This window comes from Pygocentrus nattereri, chromosome 20 (genome assembly GCF_015220715.1).
Source record: "Pygocentrus nattereri isolate fPygNat1 chromosome 20, fPygNat1.pri, whole genome shotgun sequence".
Lineage (NCBI taxonomy): Eukaryota > Metazoa > Chordata > Actinopteri > Characiformes > Serrasalmidae > Pygocentrus > Pygocentrus nattereri.
The window spans coordinates 16,628,968-16,647,191 of NC_051230.1; the positions used below are offsets into that span (position 1 = coordinate 16,628,968).

Here is an 18,224-nt window from a genome sequence, read left to right on the forward strand (position 1 = left end):
AGGTCAGATATGGTCTTGCATCTAAGACATTTGATACACATGGCCCCAGGTTTACTGCGTGTACCATTTAGAAAAAAATAGCACTGAGAGGACGATCCAAAAAAGAATGCCACATCAGTTCAGCATTTACTGAGTAGCATTTTCATATCATATATATTACACTTTGACTCTGGTTCTTTTAGTCTGTTAGAAGTCTCCACAAAATCAGAATCTTCCAGTGAGCATCACAACACCTCAAGTTAATCATAACAACAACATTTTAATTATTCAGATTTTAGAGAAACATTAAACTTCTCAATGTATTTCTACCTGTTCAGAGGCATTCAGTATTAATAAATTAAGCATTTCTAAACAAAGCAAATGACTGATGCATCAGCCTAGAAATTTTGCACTTACAATGTATTAAAAAAGCACTTCTTACAATATTAGAAACGCTGCAATCTCCTCCAAGATTAATAAAGTTTCTACCTAGTACAAAAATATGAAAATTTCTTTCATACAAGGGCCTCATTAGAGCAGGGCTCAAAACTGAATCATGACAGAAGCAGCGAAAGCCACATGCACAATAAGACTGGATCTGTAATTTCCATGAGCCATGATAAGTACAGCTATCATTTAAGTTCAATATGGATATCAAGTCTGAAGTCTTCCTAAATTACCCAGCAATTTGAACTAATGTACCCTTTTCTCCTTCTCAGGTGAAGGGTATCTATGGACGACCACTCCCAACCCCATTCCAGACTTTAAGAGTCCAGTATTTGAAGACATGAAATGAAGAGCCAAAAGTCAAGACCTAGCATACACCTCCGCCATTTACTCATCTTTGCCTGTGTGGACTGATAACATCAGTTCCTCTGGATTATGTCCCAAGTATAACATTATGGAGCACAATGGCAAACTTCAACAAGTGAAGTGTACAAGAATCTGTTTTTTTCTGTTTGTGTTTTTCTTTTATAAATCTTTACGAGGAATAAGATTTCTTGAATATGTTTGATCTGTGCTGTTTACCCAATAAATTGTTTATTTTTCTCATAGCACATTTTCTGTGTGATTTGTTTTTCTGAATTGTGGATGATGGAATTTCTAATACGGTGCATATTAAAATGATCAGTCTTAGGTCCACTGAAACAGTTGACATGGCTCAATCATTACCTCACCAAGGGGGTGATGCACTTGGCATTATTGCTGTGTTCCTATAATGTAGTGGCTACGGTCTTTCATGAGAATGATTCCTGTTGGTGTAAATTCATAGTCAAGCAACATCCAGGCCTAGGAGTCATCTTTACTACTTCATTTCTATTTCTTTGCTCCTCCTATCTTTATGGCAGGGACAGCACTGGTCTCTGACTGGCTGTTCTATTAAAGCACTTATGACAATCAAACAAGGTCTATGCTGACCAAAACGTGGCTTTTACTATCAAGTTGTAGTCTCAGAATTTACAGAAAATAAGGAGAAATAACAATAGCATTTACAAAACTAAAAAAAATAAAATGCGAAGATTGCCCACTTCTACTATGACACCCAATATGTACTGCCAAGATTTGACTGACACAGACATTTCACATATGACATGGCAGGCAATAGGAATTCAGTTTCTGATGGAATGTTATTGTCCAGCTCTAATTTGTGTTCACAAAACAATTGACATTTTTGACAAATAACAATGAAAATAAGCTCACCCTTAGCAGAGTGGAAAGTAAAAAAAAAATCACATTTTGGGTGTAATGTAGGTACGCTATTTGCACAGAATTGCATCAGGAAAGAGTCCTGATACATAAAGTGGTGTGTCTTGGTTATGAACAGTCTGATCATATATTCTACCCTATCCTATCCTGTGTCATAGAGTGTGTATCACATGGGAGTCTAGTAGCACACCTGAGGACAAAGCCAACCATTGTGTGTGGGAGACTGTGGGCCTGACCTCAGAATCATGTGACCATGCTATGGCCAGGTGTTGCCTGTATCTGGAGCAGTGGAGTGCCTCGCTCTCATGACTAAAAGGGACAAAGATGTAAGGGACACAATAATGTACGGACAGTGACTGGGAAGTGCATACGTGTGTCGGTGTGCATGTGTGTCTTGTTTTTGTACATTTTCAGGACAAAAATGTCCTGACTTTATAGGAAAAGCAGAGAAAAAAAACAAGGCAAACCTAGAATTAACCTGAATGGTTTATTAGGGGTTTATACTCAAAACTATGTTTAATACTGTGTACACTGACAGGGCAAAAACATTTCTTTTAGCTATTTAGGTTAAGGTTAGGTTTAAGATTAGGCTTTGAGACTTTTTATTAATATAAATTTCCCTATATATCTAAAAGTTTGCAGTTGCTAGTCCATAGTTACTGATGAAACAGTAGGTTTGTCCCCCATTTGCTGCAAAATCCGATGCTTCCCTGAAGGGCTTTACACCAGATGGAACTTTGTTGTGAGGATTTGATTGCATTCAGCCATTACTGAGGTCAGGTACTGATGTTGCATGATTAGGTCTGGATCACAAACACCACTCCATGGACATCCCAAAGTTATTCATAAGAGTTCCATGAAAAATTTGATGGTTCTCCATCCAGAGAACACTGTCCCACTGCAACTGAGCCCAACACTGGGTAGCTTTATGCCCGTGGAATTGGGTATGATGACAGGTTAAGCGCAGATGCTACAGTCCCATTATATTGGCAACACTTTTTTATGGCGATTATGCTCTGTGTTCACTATTCAACACCTCAGACAGCAATGACAGTGGCGTAAAGTAGGTGAAATAACAAATTAGAAGGGGTTCCTCGATATTTTTTAAAATACAGTCTTACTCAGTTTATACTGGCTGTGTTAAATCCTGCATTGACTACAAGGTTTTGCTTATGACATTTAAAGCTCTTAATGTCCTTGCTCCAGAGTATCTCGCTGAAATTTTTTAAAGCATTACAGCCCACCCAGACAACTTTGAAATATATATATTTAATAAAATATATAGCTGTTTTCGAAAGAAAACCTCATATCTCCAAAATGGAGAAAAAAAACTTTTTATAGGAGAAGGAAAAAAACCTACATTATTTTTTATGTAAGTCAATGGAACCAGACTCTTTTCCAAGTCTCTTTGGGCCATTTCATTTTGACTATTCATCATGACATTCACACATAATGTAAAGGGCATTTTCAAATTATCAAAAACTGAAAAACATCAAAAATGGAGATACGAGGTTTTGTTCGGACCACAGCGATATATTCATTATTATTAGTATTAGTAGTAACTGCATTATACAAATAATAATAAATACTAGACATCTGTAGGGCCTCTGCATCTGAGTTGGTCTATGTCTCTCCATTTTTCTGTATGATTAAATAACTAGAAGCAAACTATATCGACCTACAACTCTAAATGTACCTGACAAGTAATGAAAATAATTATCTTATGTGCCAGGCTGCTTTAGTCAGATAAATGTTTTTTTTTTTCGCTCGATCTACAATCCTGTAAATGGAAAAGAGAACAACTTTAAAATGACTGGCAGCAGTCTAATCACATTAGGCACAGTGATTGACTGATGTCTATCGCAGATCTATATTGATGGATGTTCCATCTTCAGTTATGAATCACAGAATTAGAGCAGATCTTCCCAGAACTGGTGCTGGTCAGCCCCCACACAATTGGATTGGGCCGAGAGCATGTGAAACCACAAAAAGCCCAGGAAGCCTTGTAGCAGAATCACTTAGGATTGATCTGCAATAAACGAGAAACAAAGAGACCCAAGAAAGTTTCGCTGTTGACACTTGAATTTGTACAGAAAAAGAAATAAACCAAAAGTGCTTTTAAGGCCAAAGTAAGTGACCTTGGTGAGGTCTAAGAAAGGTATGTAACTTTTAAACTCCATTACCTACTGCAGGACTTTTTTTTTTTTGAGGAGAAAGGAAAGTACTATGCAGTATTTCACTTTTATCTTCAGATAGCAGGTCTTTGTGTTATCTTATTCTTATTGGGGAAATAAGAAGGGAGGGAGACTGAGGAGAAAAAAAAAAAAACTCTAAGGCACTACACCCTGCGCTCCCTGTGGACGCCAAGATACCAAACGCTTCCAACGCAAACTTTTTCCAACTTTCATGCAAGAGAAATGAGACCCAGTTGTACTGTAAGAGAATCTCCGTTTTCAGCTTCATCTACAGACAAACACTAGGACGTGTTAGAACACTCGAGCATATGCCATTGAAAAAGGGACGCATGTGTCTGTGTGTGTACAGAGGCAGGCAGACTACTATAGACAAAGCTTTTAGAGAGAGAAATGTGTAGCACATTCCCAGTGTGTCTGTCTGCCCGTCAGAATTCGCAGGCGTGCCAGGTGATGTCCTCCAAAGCACAAATCTGCCAATACGAGAGACCCAAGTGACAGCACACACACAGAATTGATTTCCACAGATGGGTGGCAGCGTGAGGGTGGGCAATATCACAAAACTATAACATCACAATACTTGAGGACATTTTCACAGTATATGATATGTATCAGGATAATCTGTTTTACTAATTTTGTGGGCAAGTAAGAGCAGACACAAAGCATCAGCCGAACAGCAATGCCACATTTAAAAATGTCTATAAAAACAATAAAGATTATTTTGACATTTATGAAAATAAACAATATGAGAAAAAAATGTAAGCAATCTTAAAAAAAAAAGATAAAAAACAGGCCAGTATGGCTGTACATTTACTTTTCTCCCCCCTACCTGTGAGAAGTTGACTGCGAGAATCTCCCATCAACTTTTGACAGCTTCGACTGTTTCCATTAAACCAGAGTTACTCCAAACACAGCTATAGAACATGACTTTACTAGAGAGACAGAGACAAAGAGAGAGGGTCCATGAGATGGTGTGAAATTTGTGTTGGCATAATATTTTAAATAGTTTCAAATCTACATAATCACTCATTGGAAAACAAATGTATGCCTGAACCAAGCCTGACATTCTATGTTAAGCCAAAACAACCTCTGTATATTAACTGCATAAACTGTGTAGTAACTACTGTTCTGCTATCTGAGAAAACTGCATCACGACATAATTTATCCCAATAACGCTAAAACATCATATTGTCCAACCCCTGCAGCAATGGTTTTTCAGAGGCTGTACTGTGCTTCAGATATAGGATGATGTGTTTTGCAGCCCTGCTAGAGGAACCACAACAAAGGTGGATATAACACCCATTGCTCATGCTCACACCCTAGTGTGAAATGCAGCCTAGCACAGCTCAGTCTGTGTTTTTTTTAACCACCACTTGTTTTTATGTTTACCATGGGAGCAACGCAATGATTCTTAGATTTCATTCGATTGCCCTTTATATGCGCGCGTCCTGTATGGGTGTATGTATGCGAGCATTTGCACACCTATATGTGCATGCTCACCCAATGCCTGACTCTGTGTCTCATTGTATTTTGAAGCCTGCTAGATAGTGATTGATTCTGAAGTGTAGATCCAGCACAGTGTGAAAGTCTCCAGAGATGCAGAAAACCATCGAGCTGAAGCACAAGGCCAGTCTTCTCCCCTTCTCTCCTCCCTTATGTTTTTAGTGATATGGAACATTACAGTTTATTGGAGCAAAAATACAGTACACTATTGACAGCAGCACCTGCAAGGTGTTTATTGGTCAACAGCATGTCACTTGCAGCATTCCTGCCTCAAATGATTGGCTCCTGGTTCAAGCATTTTACAGTCAGATAACTAATACATGGCTGCTGTCTTAACAAAACCTTCAATCTCCAAAATGCTAAATTACAGGAGAAGTAGAAAGCAAGCTTTACTAGTAATGTAAGTCAATGGAACCAGACCTTTTTAAAGTATATTTTGATATTCTTCATTAAAATTTACATGTAAAGGGCATTTTCAAGCTATGTAAATACCTGAAAAATGGCAAAAAGAGAGATTTTTGTAGCAATATACTCTCTGAAGAAAAAAAAGCCTACTTTTATTGAGATACAGATATATTTCATTCAGAGTGGTGCGGAATCTTCTCTAGTTTGTCAAACTATAACCTACTTATGCTTTAAAGTTGCATTAAGAGTGATGTATGTGACATAATTAAAACAATAAATAACAAAATATATTATGGTCACACAACATAAATTGCTTATAGCTGGACAATTCTGTTTTTTCCTAATTCTGTAAATGGATAAAAGAACAACTTTAAAATGACTGGCAGCAGTCCAATCACAAGCTAGCTGCCTCAAGCCACAAGTCCTAACTACACTTAACGTTAAGATACTATGTCAAACTGAGGAAAACTAAAATTTACTCTCTCAAGTATAGTTTTATTTCTGATTTATTCCAATGTACCTCAGTCTACCCGCACAGCTACAAATAGGACAGTGAATTCATATCTTTGCCCTAAATAGTACTTAGCCTTCTGACTGTCCTATCAAGTGCTATATTATCACAAACAATGATGACAAGCAGTCAAACGTCCACCAAACGTTCATACGACACGTCCACTTATGTCAGCTAAACTACCTTAGCTAGTGTAGCTACTGTACGATGGCTAACCTAGCTACATTAGCTTAGCTGACTTTGGATAAACGTCGTCTCTGAGCGTTGCTCTCAAACCTCCATCAAACTATACTACCTACTTTCATTTCAAACCGTTTCACTGTTTTAATTACACGAAGAAACACTGAACTTAACAGCACGCTGTCAACAAAACAGGAGTTAGGTTAGTTAACTAGGTTAGGTTAGCTAACTTAGCCTTAACATATGAGCTAGCTTGCTCACCTTACGTGCCTCTTTAATTGGTGCGTCTTGGAGATCGAGTTATGTTCATTTTAGGTTTGCATTCAAACGAGTACATTTATTGGGTGAGTGTTTTACGCTCGTGAAGTCTTTATTTCCACCACAGTCTTAAACTCCGTCCTCGACCTCGGTCCTGGGGGGAAGCTCCGGGCGGAGAGGTGCGTTCTAAGTGTGGAGTTTCTTAGGATGGAATTGGACCCTATACTCCCGCACTGGTATTGCGCTAAACAGGGCAGAACTAATGTTAACGTAAGAGCGCAGTGTTTCCTACAGTACTTTGACACTTTACCCGTTTCAGTAGATACAGAGGAAATATCCCAAGTCAAACAGTGGTGTAATGACCCGAAGACTGGATAAACTTAGCAGCTGGGCGCTGCACGGACTAGTTGGCTTCATTACTCGCTTTTTATCACACTAACAACATGGACGCGTTAGGGAGGACAACAGGCGAGGAGCCTGGCGTGTCCAGGGTCCGTATCTCCGGATTCCTGAGCTTAGCAGTGCGATGCAGGGCTGGTTGGAAAGGTCACGTCACGCTCTGCTGACCTGGGAGTGGATAGTTACTTGTTGCAGTAGCATCCCTTCATGACACCATCAGCGATTATTCCAAGAAAAAAAGACCTTCTAGCTATCAGAGTGTGTTGTAACTGATTGTATTTGGGCCAATAGCCTATTTTTAATGTGCCTTCGTCATTTCGGCAGCTTCTACAAAATTTAATTGGTTATCACAGGCATTTACTTAATATTAGCAATTAATGAGGCTTCTAAAGATAAAAGCCAGTGGTGCCATATGGCTCCAAGGAGTCTGCTAAGATGCACTATTTTCCAAAGGTATTCACTCGTCTGCCTTCACACGCATATGAACTGAATGAGTGACATCCCATTCTTAATCCATAGGGTTTAATATGATGTTGGCCCGCCCTTTGCAGCTATAACAGCTTCAACTCTTCTGGCAAGGCTTTCAACAAGGTTTATGAATGTGTTTATGGGATTTTTTGGCCATTCTTCCAGAAGTGCATTTGTCAGGTCAGACACTGATGTTGGACGAGAAGGCCTGGCTCACAGTCTCCGTTCTAATTAATCTCATAGGTGTTCTATCGGGGTAAGTGCTCTGTGCAGGCCAGTCAAGCTCTTCCACACCAAACCTGCTCATCCATGTCTTTATGGACTTTGCTTTGTGCACTGGTGCGCAGTCATGTTGGAACAGGAAGGGGCTGTCCCCCAAACTGTTACCACAAAGTTGGGAGCATGAAACTGTCCAGAATCTCTTGGTCTGCTGAAGTATTAAGAGTTCCTTTTACAGGAACTAAGGGGCCGAGCCCAACTCCTGGAAAACAACCCCACCACATAATTACCCCTCTACCAAACTTTACACTTGGCACAGTGCAGTCAGACAAGTACCGTTCTCCTGGCAACTGCCAATCTCAGACTCATCCATCGGATTGCCAGACAGAGAAGTGTGATTAGTCACTCCAGCGAACACGTCTCCACTGCTCTAGAGTCCAGTTACACCACTGCATTGGACGCTTTGCATTGTGTTTGGTGATGTAAGGCTTGGATGCAGCTGCTCAGGCCATGTAAATCCATTCCATGAAGCTCTCTACGCTGTTCTTGAGCTAATCTGAAGGCCGCATGAAGTTTGGAAGTCTGTAGCGATTGACTCTGCAGAAAGTTGGTGACCTCTGTGCACTATGCGCCTCAGCATCTGCTGACCCCGCTCTGTCATTTTACATGGCCAACCACTTCATGGCTGAGTTGCTGTCGATCCTAATCGCTTCCACTTTGTTATAATACCGCTGACAGTTGACTGTGGAATATTTAGTAGTGAGGAAATGGAAAATGGAAACCACGCTGGAATTCACTGAGCTCCTGAGAGTGACCCATTCTTTCACAAATGTTTGTAGAAGCAGTCTGCAGGCCTAAGTGCTTGGGTTTATACACCTTTGGCCATGGAAGTCATTGGAACACCTGAATTCATTGATTTGGATGGGTGACTGACTACTTTTGGCAATATAGTGTAGATTAGCTGATGTTGTGAACTTAACAGCTCAGTATTAAACATAGTGTGTTTCATGGCTCTAATCCATTGTTTAATGTTCATCAGAGTGTTAAAAAATAATGGCAAAATGTAGCAATGAATGTGTTCCCCACCCTATTCATGCTTCCCCACCTGTGGTTTTCATGTCGTGTCGAGACAATATACACACAGATTTAATGTCCAAACTCAGCTCAGATGTTTGATGGAAACAAGGATATATCACCATAACTTAGACATATCGTTGATAAATAACAAGCAAGTGTTTTTGTCTACATAAATAAGAAAAGTGTAGGTGATACCGAAGTGTATGTAATGCTGTGCGTTTTTGTCTTTCACTAAATATTGCATTAATCAAGAAATTAATTCAGGCGCTTTTTCATCATTGGCTTGCGTCACTATTCACCAGTCGTATAAGCAAACCAACATTTGATGTGTCATCTTAGATTCTGAGCTCTGTTTTATCTGTTTTATTCCTCATGTGAAAACAAAGTAGTTTTTTTCTCATCTAAGAAATATTGCTAAAGTTTGGCCTTTTCTATCTCAGACTGACATAGAGAAACTTGTTCATGCATTTGTTACAAGCAGAATTGATTACTGCAACAATCTTCTTTCTTGGCTTCCTAAGAAAACAATCCATCCTCTACAATCCATACAAAATGCACCAGCAAAGATCCTAACAACTAACTACCTTTATCTTTTAGAATAGATTTTAAAGTTCTTTTACTAGTTTTTAAGGCTCTAAATGATTTTAAAGCCCCTGAATTCCTCACTGAATGTCTGTCTTTTTATGTTCCAGCATGTGATCATAGATCTACAGATACTGATCTTTTGCAAATAGCTTCTGTAAGATACAGAAAAGGTGGAGAGGCCTCTTTCTATTATTATGCTTCTGAACTGTGGAACTCAGTTCCACCTTTTATTGGACAAGCTGGGTACACACCTTTAATAAACATTTGAAAACAAATCTCTTTAAATTAGCATTTAATGAAAATTCCTTGTCTCTTTTGGTATGTATCTTTTTAATTTAATCTGTGTGATTGCCTTATGTCATTCTAATACTTCTAGTTTCTTCTGTTACTGTTAAGCTTTATCACTTGTCTGTAAAGCACTTTGAGCTACCACTGTTATGAAAAGTGCTTTGGGGGCAGTCGTGGGCTGGAGGTTAGGGATCTGGCCCTGTAACCAGAAGGTCGCCGGTTCGATCCCCAGGGCCAACAGTCCATGACTGAGGTGTCCTTGAGCAAGACACCTAACCCCCAACTGCTCCCCGGGCGCCGTGGATAGGGCTGCCCACTGCTCCAGGCAAGTGTGTGTGTGTTCACTAGTGTGTATGTGGTGTTTCACTTCACGGATGGGTTAAATGCGGAGGTGGAATTTCCCTGGTTGTGGGATCAAAAAAGTATCACTTAAACAAGCATTATTAGTTTTACTTATTTGTAACCAAAGACATGACCATAGCATTCACCAGGGTACATTTTTAATTCTTCGGCTCTCTACTCAACATGTCATAGCTTACATTGAGCCCTCAGACGTCCATCACACTTACGTTACACAAGTGGCTACTCGCGCATAAGGTGGAGGAGCGGACAGCAAGGGGCAGAATATTCAAACGAAATGCACTTGCCCTCGTTAGGTTAGCCTCAGGTTGGCCTCATGCTAAACATGTAAAGTTTTCAACACAAAACACTTTTTCTAAAAAACTTTAATCTTAAGAATATTTTTGAGCAACTGCTTTATCTGGCTATAACTTTGATGTAAAGCCATGGTGTAGTGCTTTTCTCTTTGCTGTTGCTAGTCATGTAGCCTTTAGCATGCTAACTAGCCAGTTAGTTGAGTGAAGTGATAGTTACATGAGCAGTGATGCATAAGAGATTGAGTAGTTTGTGAAAACTCACCAAACCAAACATCATTTTGAGTAAGCAGATTACTGCTGTGGCTTATAAACAGCTCTGCCCACAGTTATTTTCAAGTTTGAAAAGGGAAATGCATCAGGTTGAATTGAGTGTGGAACTGTGCTGCTAAAGTCCACGCTTGTGTTCATTCAATTCCTCACCCCTCTGAGGGCTCATCTAACACCCTTTATTTACGCTAATAAAGTAACAGAACGTCCTCCAAAATTGCACCAGGGATTCCACCAGAGGGCAAATGACGAGGCCAGGTGGACAACGGCGTGCTAAACTGGCATTGAAACGGGCTGCTGGTCCATGCGAGAATCTAAATTTGCCAGTCAGTGTTTGTGCTGTATGAAGAACAGCAGTAGGATCTTCATTTTCATTTCTTGATTTTTTAAGCATCCTACTAATTAGTTAAAACCGAAGTTGTACAGTACTGGCAGTCACCATATTATAATCACTTAATACATGTACCTGCAACAAAATTGGTTTTATATCAATGAAAACATTGATTTCAAACTTTTGAACATCAGTATACACTCACTAGCCACTTTATTAGGTGTTGTATTTACACTTACTGTCCAGTTTAGTCTATTCAACACATGCTAGCACTGAAAAGTTTGAAATTGATTGTCAAATTAATTATTGCTGTTAAGTTATTTCGAAATATAGAATGTAGGTTGAAATGCTATAACCTAGACATCAGAAGGTTTTTTCAAATATTTTATTCAACATTCTAAGTATTTTGGGAACCAAAACAATAATGAACTGATAAATTAGGTAATGTTAATATTTATTCATAGTAATATCTTGGTGAATTTTATACCTCAAAATTTGATCTACCTTCTCTGGTCATCATTCTGGACAAACAGTCATTTCTTATTTTTCCCCATTTTCCTGCTAATTGCTCCAAAATATGGGAAGTTGTAGACTAGAAGCAGCATAAGAGAAACAGGTTTTACATCTGCAACTTCTTTATTATTTTAAAGAAAGTTTTTGAATGCTAATATAAAATGCACTTTATGATTTTACAATTACAAATTATTATTTCAGTAGTAGCTTGTTCTCATTTTAAGCAACTCACTGTGACTGCTGGGATGAAAAAAAGTCCATCAACCAAAATATCTGGCCAAGAACATCCTGTGGTTCGATTTGTTGCTTTGTTGACTAGAAACAGTGACTAGAAAAATATTTTGTCAGTAAAATATTAATGATAATTGTTGTTTCCACATTTCAAAGCACAAATATCCTAATGAAAACCAATGGTTTACATTTGCAAATCAAATTGAATTTCTTTTTTGCTAGTGAGAAGAAAGTGGAGAAGTTAGTGAAATTATCTTCAGAATGGCAGGATGGCGAGTTTGGCATCGTGGTCTTCATACAAGTCATAAAACCGCAGCGCATCTTCTCCACTCCTCTTTTAGTACTGTAGTATCTCATGGGCCAAGCCTCTTTTCCTCCTCATGCCTTAGGGCTACATGGTTTACACAAGTGGAGCGCTTTCTGCCTTTCAATTAATCCACAGCCTACAGTCAACCCCAGCACCATTTCTCAGGCTACTACAAAACAACAGAACAGAAAGTGGGGCCAAGAAAATAGGAATGACTTCATGTAATCCCTTTTTGGGAGCTGTTAGCATGCTTTCAATCACCTCTGTAAATCTATGATAGAAACATGGAACCTTTGTCAGCTTGGGTCAAAACTAAGATCTTTGCATTCTTTTAATGGAAATAATAGGCCTATATTTTCAACCAGACAACAGGAATAGCGTCTCAAATACAACATAACACAGACACTGTGATCACACCATGATGACGGGAAAATCAGATCTCATATAAGGCTCACACTACACTTTCCCAAAGTCAGTGAAGCCACAGTGTCCTATTAGATGATTAGCAATATTCTAATTCTTTTTAAATCCCTCTTGGATTGAAGCAACCATCCCTTAATGAGCATAGCCTATCAGTAGTCTGGTTGCATCGTCCAGACAGGCTATCACTGTGACTCAGTCAGTCAGCCAGCCAGCCAGCAGGCCACTTCTGCCTCCCTGCTGGCAAAACTCAGATTAAATGATGGCTAAAAAGCTGAAATTAACAGTGGAAACCACACCTTCAATGACTGCTTCATTCTTTGTTATCCAGTTTGTCTCAAACATACAATGGATCTTATTATTTTCACTCATTATTTCATATTCTCTGTAAGTTTTTGGTTTTTTGGTTCATTGGTAAACAAATAAAACCAGTAGTTGTGTGTCTAGGTCCCTGCCCCCCATGAATCCCTTGGCGACAAGGCCTAGGTCAAGTTGTCTCATTCAGACTGGTCTTGGGGATCACCAACGAGAGACAAAAGTGGCTCAGTCTAGACAAAGTCGCAACACCCAGGGCTCAGGCTGGAACAGTGGTCCCCAGAGAGCCATCATTCATTTGTTCTCTTGCTTTGTCCCTGTTTGACTTGTCTGACCAATTGTCACCTCCTAAACCCGCCATGGTCTTCAACTTGAACTTCAGACACTGGAACACTAGACCAGACAAGATCTAGAAAACTGGACAAGATCTGTATCAGAATGTATCTTTTCTGAGACAACTACTTTTGAAATATGGCTGTTGGTCTAATTCCCTAGGTCAATTGCAAAAAAAAGGTGCCAAAAAGGGTTCTTTTTAAAGATTCTATTCCAACTAAAGGTTTTTCATAGAACTGTGTCCAAGCCCAGAACCATTTAGGGACCTCTATTTTTAAGAGTGCAGATAAATTTTCTAATCATAATTATTTTATTAAGATCAAAGCTTTGTGATGAATTGTCATTTAACGCTGATTTTAGTAATGGGTTGCCATTGTCTACAAGGTGATAGACTGGCTTTTTGCAGCTCAGAAGCTCAGACATGACTGAGAGACATTGGCATTAAAAGACAAAGGGGGGGGGGCACGTTTATTTCACAACCCACATGGGAGTGGTCTCCGTAATTATACCACATCTCTATGCCTATATGGGAGAGAGTCCTTAGCATGGCTAACTTTGATGTAAATTAGCCCTACGAGCGTAAGAAATATCTGGTCTGAGCAGTGAGTTCAAGGCTGGGCTAACTCAAATCCATCTGCCCATTCTTTCTGTTTTAAATCTTGGACTGTTCAAATATTAACACGTCCCCTTTATAGAGATTTATAATCTGAACACTCCTTAAATTATTTTTAAGAAAAGACAAGAAAAAGGCTAGAGACACAGTATATTTGTGCTTATCCTGTAAACCTATGATTGAAGGTCATGGATAGTGAGATCTGCTAGGTTGTCTTGGGCCCTTGACCAGGGAATAAAAAGTTAAGAAACAAAGAGCCTAAAAGGCTTCTTTATTTTCAAGCCTGTTTCATGTTTCTCATAAAGCAAGCAATGAAAAGCCATGTGATAATGTTTTCAAATGGCTTCTTGTTTTTATAAAGAAAATAAAATATTGCAATCAATACTTTAACGAATTACTAATTATAATCACAGTAAACAACTGTTTTATAACATTAATACAGAATTAGAATTTTTAATAAAACAGTATGTCAATCATAACCATCTACTTCTTCTGTAAAGAAAAGCTCCAACAAAATTTCCTCAGTACTAGGGATGCCTTGATACTGATACTGGTATCGGCTCGATACCATGCTCCTTTATTCATACTCAACATCATAAAAACGCACAAATACTAACATCTAACATTACCTGATGCCACGTGACATAAGCCGAGTGTATGCTTCCATACTAATAAACAAACTCTTCCTGACTGTGAACGAAGGTCTTCTTACACAAAGCATTGTTGATGACCACATCTCATTTTGGCATATTCTTGTCAGGCACATGCTGTGCAATTTTTTAAACATACACAATTATAACCACTTCTCCAACACAGATGGAGACACATAGCAAAAACGGAAGTGTAAAAAGTCAACATTGGCTACCAAAGTCTGTCAATGCCATCTAATCTCTTTGACTGAGTAGAACTCTGAGGTGAAAATGTTAATATTGTCATTTAAACTGTCTTTGTAAAATTTGATATAAAGGCCATATATATTTCAGTGCAAACTATGGCTACCTCAGCTGCTGTGGCTTAATTTCTCAATGTGCTTATGTACTCGTACTCATACTCCGATTTGGTGTGAAAAAATGGCATCGGTGCATCCCTTTTTAGAACAAATCTATATATGGATATATGGAAATTTGCTACTTAGGAATATGTTTACAGACACCAGCTATCTTGATCAATAAGTTTTGGACTAAATTTTGAACAACACACAGCACAATGTCAAAACTATTAACAGGCATCTGTAAGGATAACTAAAGATTTATCTAGCGTACTCTACTTGCTATCGTGCTAAACAATAAATGACATTGCAGAACATTGGGCCTCAATCAGCAACTGTGGTTAAGAAGAAATTTCTTTCTAAAACCAACTTCCGCAGTTTTTCCGAAGATTCTGACACTCAGCAATTATCTCTCATTTGGGATTTGTTCTAAGGTAAGAACAGAATCCACACACACTCAAGAGCACAAAGGTGTGAACAAATCATGAGTCTGACGTAGACGTTTTCTCAAAAGAATTTAAGAAAAAACTTTGGAAGATATCAGTGAATGAGGCCCATTTAGTTAAGATGCGTATTCTTAGTGTTAGTGTTAGCATTAGCTCACATTAGCATTAGTTACTCAAACCTCCTCCTTATTAGTCGCTAAAAGAGTTTGTTGGTTTAATTAATGCAAGTTGCCCTATGCTTATATTTGTCATTTCCCAAACATTTGTGTATGCTAAATAATACATGCACTCCTTTGTGTGCTTCTGGATTTTCCTTTGTGCCGTTTAGTGTTTTATTCTATTAGTGTAACAGATGATACAGGTTTGATGAACCTAGTAGTGGCCTTGACCATCGCTCAGCCAATCAGATTTTAAGACCAAAACTATCTATTTTATAATAATGAGATGAAATGAGGAAAGTAGGCCTATGCCAGTGTTACAGTTGGACAATATTTGCCTGTTGGTCTACCTACTATTCTGTAAAAATGGTTTAATCAGGAGAGATTTGAAACACCAAAAAATGTCTTACAGTCCATGGTGGAATCGTTTGAGGAGCTCGAGCCTGGATATCTGACACAATGGTGCTGGACATGAAAGTTTTACCAGACAGCAAGCATTGCATAGTCAGGAGCGATGCTTTATCAGTTGTGTTTCTCATAGGTTTGTGTTTGTGCTTTTCAGGAGGAACAAACCCTAGAGGTCTCCACTCGCACAAGACCCTCCTCCATACAGCCCTGATCAGTACACATACACACACACACACACATGGGGGTTGAGTCACACAGTATTACAGCAGTATTTATGGAGGTCTGAGGCAGGCTTGGACCTGTACGGTTACTCACACAGAGGGACCTAGCCACTGAGTCATCAATACTCGCCGACACTGCCCTGACATCGCTCTGCTATAAGACCTACATGGCACCAGGAGATGACATCATACATTTGGTCTGAATGTTTTATATTGGATATATTAAATATTGTCAATATTGTAAAATCCTCAGTGCAGAATGAGGTGACTATTAAAGTGAGTGGTCTATGTTAACTAAGCTTAAAAATCTGTTTAAATGTACCTTTTGACATACATGATGATAATGTATATTTTGTTTCGTAGCGAAAACTCATGGACATGTTTAATATGCACTTTTTTTGGAATATTTCAAATTATTTATGTGTCATTATCATCCAGTATGTGTTTTAGCTAATCTGTGTTGCATTAAATGTACTCAGTTGTGCTGATAGTGGTTTTATCTATTCTATGGCTTGCGAGGAGGAGACGTCAGGAACCAGACTTGCATTTTTCCAGCCAACTCACAAGATACCTTGATACCATTTACTGTATTTGTGTTTGTTTCTATTTATTCTAATGCCACTTAGTGTTTTTTAAACTTACTGCCAAGATAACAATCTGTTTATGTGCTTTTGCATCTCATGTCATGGAACTAAGATTGTTCCTGAAGGTCAAAATCTATTTCGAACATATGTTGAAGCACCTGTTCTCATTTCATACAGTGCAGTACTGGTGTCTGGATAAGTGAGTATACTGGGCCTTCTGTGATTCCAATATGTGCGTGTGCATTTAACATATCCACACTTTTCATTCATTTTGAACAGTTTGATAATACGTTTCTCTGAACAAGCGGCTCCAAAGTTTTGAATGGTAGTGACTGCTTGTTTTATGTCATGGATACATGCAGCTGGATTAGCTCTAATTAAGGATCTCAAGTTGCTCTGATAATCTTGTAAATCTAATCAGTATGAAAATGACATTCTTATTTTGTGAGTGTATTCATTTGTGTATAAAGTGTGAAAACTCATCAAAAGCATTAAATGATGAAAAAAAACAACATGAGAGAAAAGAACGCAGCACATAAAGGTGCACACTGATCATGCAGTAAGCATGAAGTATCTGCTCTCAGCATTCTGACTAAAATTAAGCACAAAATACAGATACAGATGTATCATTCACTAGTTTAACATGCGTATATGGTAAATCACTGGTTTTAGAGGTGAGTATACACTACATGCCTGTGTATTCACACTATTGGCTTGATGTCTTTTCACTGACAGAGAGAGCAAATGTAAATAGTATATTATACTGTATAACGTACTAGCGCATTGCAATGTGATATTATTGGTAAATTTACATCAGTGGACATCAGTGATAGTCAGTGTTGGGGTAGTTAATCTACAAATTACAATTTACTCAAACTCTAATGGGATTCACTTACTAACTTACTTCATGGAAAAAAATAATCTCACTAGTCATTACTTCACTTCTATGTTACGCTTAAATGCCCGTGCAAACGTGGAAAATTACTTAGTGAGAAAGAAAGAGCCAATCAGAGTTCAAGATACCCACTATTCCTGCCCTTCAAGTTATACTTGATATATAATTATTAGCAGATGATACTGTTTGAAAACCAAGAAGCTAGAAACAGCCCAAAACCAGCTACCTCAAAATAAAATCTCCATGAATAAAATACAAAGTTTACAGAGCTGCTCCTGAATGAAGTGAGTCTGGTCTGTTTAGATGAGGTTAGGATTCTGTCTTCTTCAGTATGGAGATCTTTATCCATTAGTTTCATATTAGCAGGATTGAATGTTTGGGCAGGTGAGCTGCTGGGTTTATGATGCTTCTCACGCTCTTCTGCTCATATTCACAAAGTCACGAAGTCAACTGTTTGCATACAAGACTGTCATTAATAACCTATAAAGACCTAATTTAGTTTTAAAAACTACATATTTAAGAATTTTATTTTTGAAACAAATGAAAAACACATGTAACAATGTTTTTATTAAGTAATTGTATTGTGATTATAATAATAGACTCTTTTCACACTTTTGTATTTGATGCAGTAGAAGTCATCATAGTAGGGAAAACATTACAGTAGTGACAGCATTTAAAAACAGAAATGTAGACAAAGTCCTCCTTTATAATGTCTCTGATTTATCCTCAAAGGTATAATGGTCTTAGGTGCCATACTGGAACTTGGA

At 38.4% G+C, this 18,224-nt stretch overlaps 1 long non-coding RNA gene across 1 annotated transcript in view; it reads left to right on the plus strand.

Annotated features, from left to right (window-relative positions):
- LOC108443995 overlaps positions 1-1,039 on the plus strand; it is a 39,788-nt gene extending 38,749 nt beyond the window's left edge. The window contains exon 4 of the long non-coding RNA XR_001859203.2: positions 699-1,039. This is a non-coding gene — a long non-coding RNA (uncharacterized LOC108443995). The remainder of the gene's footprint in view (positions 1-698) is intronic.
- The last annotated feature ends 17,185 nt before the right edge of the window (positions 1,040-18,224 follow it).